Source organism: Mustelus asterias, chromosome 23 (genome assembly GCF_964213995.1).
Source record: "Mustelus asterias chromosome 23, sMusAst1.hap1.1, whole genome shotgun sequence".
In the NCBI taxonomy this organism is placed as follows: Eukaryota; Metazoa; Chordata; class Chondrichthyes; order Carcharhiniformes; family Triakidae; genus Mustelus; species Mustelus asterias.
Genome location: NC_135823.1, coordinates 70,479,055 through 70,482,607, shown reverse-complemented (window position 1 = coordinate 70,482,607; position 3,553 = coordinate 70,479,055). Strand labels below are relative to the sequence as shown.

The window sequence follows — 3,553 nt, the reverse complement described above, 5'->3', positions numbered from 1 at the left end:
GTGAGTGTCTGGAACAAGCTGCCAGAGATAGTAGTAGAGGCGGGTACAATTTTATCTTTTAAAAAGCATTTAGATAGTTACATGGGTACGATGGATATAGAGGGATATGGGCCAAATGTGGGCAATTGGGATTAGGTTAGGAGTTTTAAAAAAAAGGGCGGCATGGACAAGTTGAAGGGCCTGTTTCCATGCTGTAAACCTCCATGACACTATGACTCTATGAGTGGTTAGGATTAGCAATGCACTGTCTAAGATTGTGGAGGAGGCAGATTCACACAGTGAGTGGTTAGGATCTGGAATGTTCTGGTTGAGAGTGTGGTGGAGACAGATTCACACAGTGAGGGAGTGCAGAGAAGGTTCACCAGGTTGATACCAGAGATGAGGGGTGTTGACTATGAGGAGAGACTGAGCAGATTGGGTTTGTATTCGTTGGAATTTAGAAGGCCGAGGGGGGATCTTATAGAGACCTATAAGATAATGAAGGGGCTGGATAGGGTAGAGATGGAGAGATTCTTTCCACTTAGAAAGGAAACTAGAACTAGAGGGCACAGCCTCAAAATAAAGGGGAGTCAGTTTAGGACAGAGTTGAGGAGGAACTTCTTCTCTTAGAGGGTGGTGAATCTCTGGAATTCTCTGCCCACTGAAGTGGTGGAGGCTCCCTCGTTGAACATGTTTAAATCACGGATAGATGGATTCCTGATCGATAAGGGAATTAGGGGTTCTAGGGATCAGGTGGGTAAGTGGAACTGATCCACTTCAGATCAGCCATGATCTTATTGAATGGCGGGGCAGGCTCGAGGGGCTAGATGGCCTACTCCTGCTCCTATTTCTTATGTTCTTATGTTCTTATGGGAGTGGTTAGGATCTGGAATGTACTGTCTGAGAGTGCGGTGGAGACAGATTCACAGAGCAAGTGGTTAGGATTAGCAATGCACTGTCTGAGAGTGTGGTGGAGGCAGGGTTAAGTGAAGCTTTCAGAAGGGAATTGGATCATTATCTGAAAAGGAAACATGTGCAGAGGTGGGGGGAGGGGGAACAGGGGGTGGCGTGGTCCTTTAGACAGTCAGCACCGACACCACAGTCTGTTCTCTAACCATCCAATGGTAAAACATTTAAAAATGGAGAGAGAGAGAGACGAGAGTGAATTGCAGCTGGGCTAAAGCTGATAGGTGGATGTTCAGATGATTCACTTTATTAACTTTAACGGTATTTTGCAAGGGGGCAGTTATTCTCACTCTGGAAGTGGCTGTTGTAAAAATATAAGCTGGAATTGGGCACAAACTTATTGGTTTATTCTATTTAATTTATTGTCAGGGCCAGTGGCTCAACCAGGTGAACGAGGTGGTCACCAGGTGAACGAGGTGGTCACCAGGTGAACGAGGTGGTCACCAGGTGAACGAGGTGGTCACCAGGTGAACGAGGTGGTCACCAGGTGAACGAGGTGGTCACCAGGGGCATCAGGGATTGGGGATGACAGTTGTAACGATTTTAATCAGGCAATTGAGGTTGTCTTGCTTGAACATGAACGCACTGATTCAGGGCATTTATTGCCCATCCCTAATTGCCCTTCGGAAGGTGGCGGCGAGCTGCCTTCCTGAACGGTTGCAGTCAGTGTGGTGTAGGTACACCCACAGTGCTGTTAGGGAGGGAATTCCAGGGTTTGGACCTAGCAACAGTGAACGAATGGTGTTATATTTGTAAGCCAGGGTGGTGAGTGGCTTGGAGGGGAACCTCCAGGTGGTGGTATTGCCAGGTATCTGCTGCCCTTGTCCTTCTAGACATGGGTTTGGAAGGTGCTGTCTAAAGAACTTGGTGAGTTCCTGCAGTGCATCTTGTGGATGGTACACGTGGCTGCAGATGTTCGTCGATGGTGGAGGAAGTGAATGTTTGTGGATGGGGTGCCAATCAAGCGGGGCTGCTTTGTCCTGGATGGTGTCAAGCTTCTTGAGTGTTGTTGGAGCTGCACCCATCCAGGCAAGTGGGGAGTATTCCATCACACTCCTGACTTGTGCTTTGTAAGCGGTGGACAGTACTTTGCAGAGTCAGGAGATGAATTACTCACTGCAAAATACCAAGCATCTGATCTGCTCTGGTAGCCACAGTATTTAGATGGTGAGTCCAGTTCAGTTTCTGGTCAGTGCTAACTCCCATGATGTTGATGGCGCGGGATTCAGCAATAGTAATGCCACTGAATGTCAAGGGGCGATGGTTAAATCCTCTCTTTTGGGAGATGGTCATTTCTTGACATTTGTGTGGTGTGAATGTTACTTGCCACTTGTCGGCCCAAGCCTGGATATTGTCCAGATCTTGCTGCATTTGACCAAAGACTGCTTCAGTATCCGAGGAGTTGCGAATGGTGCTGAACATTGTGCAATCATCGGCGAACATCCCCACTTCTGACCTTAGGGAAGGTCATTGATGAAGCAGCTGAAGATGGTTGGGTCGAGGACACTGACCCTGAGGGACTCCTGCAGAGATGTCCTGGAACTGAGATGAATGACCTTCAACCACCACAACCATCTTCCTTTGTGCCGGGTATGACTCCAACCAGCAGAGAGCTTTCCCCCTGCTTCTGTTGCAAGCTGTTTACAGTAACCCATTGGTGCATCATCTCTCTTTCTGGTAAATGATTGGAGACACAGATCTGTAATCTTTTAACACACAAAAGAAGCAGTGAATTTGGAGTTTTCAAAGACAGACGGAACTTGGACTGTGATTGAACAGCAAGAAAGCCACTGATGGAGAAAGTTGTTTTTTTTTAATACTTTTCCAATTCAATCAAATCAAGTCCAATTCAGAGTCTCAACAAGTTGAGACATTTCTGATCCAGGCTGACAAGACAGGGCATGCAATCCGCTACCCTGTCTTGGGCCTGATCTACATAAGCCAAGCTGATTGGAGGAGGCGGAGAATTCCTCCTCCAAGGCTTGATCTCATTTGCATCTTAGCCAAAAGGCCGAGATACCGCTTTTAAAAATTGCTTCATATGAAACGTATGAAGCTTATAATGTGACCCAATGACCACTACCAAGTGCAGCATCAGCAAACTACACTTGATCTTAGCCAAAAGGCCAAGAAGCGATGGAAGTTTAGACCTTGATAAACCAGAAGAAACGTATTGGTAGCAAAAGGCCGGTGATGGGTCTAGACAAGTGATAGGTAGCGCACATTCAGCATGGGGTGGGCCCATATTGGATCTTTCAACACCCATTTTATGTCTGTAAAATGGGCAAAATGCAGTTGAATTTCTAGGCCAGTGAATTAAATGGTACAGTGAGCCAGCAGTGAGTTATTTTCCCCAGAGTTGAGGCAGTTCCACTGTATGGAAATTTCTGACAACTTTGATCATGCAATCCTGATTGATATTCCATAATTAAATGGAAGTTAGAATCTGGGATTCGGTGAAGTGACTGTTAGTGACTAGCACACGAGGCAGCTCACTTCACATTACTATTACAGTCAGAGCCTATTAAGACCATTCATGTTCAGCTTTCAAGAAAGAGGAAATCTTTTCCTGAAGTCCCTGTTTATGCAGAACACCATATAATCAACT

At 46.3% G+C, this 3,553-nt stretch overlaps 1 pseudogene; it reads right to left on the bottom strand.

The window, feature by feature from the left end:
* Positions 1 to 2,881: 2,881 nt before the first annotated feature.
* LOC144510969 (U2 spliceosomal RNA) lies at positions 2,882 to 3,083 on the bottom strand (annotated as a pseudogene).
* Positions 3,084 to 3,553: the final 470 nt, after the last annotated feature.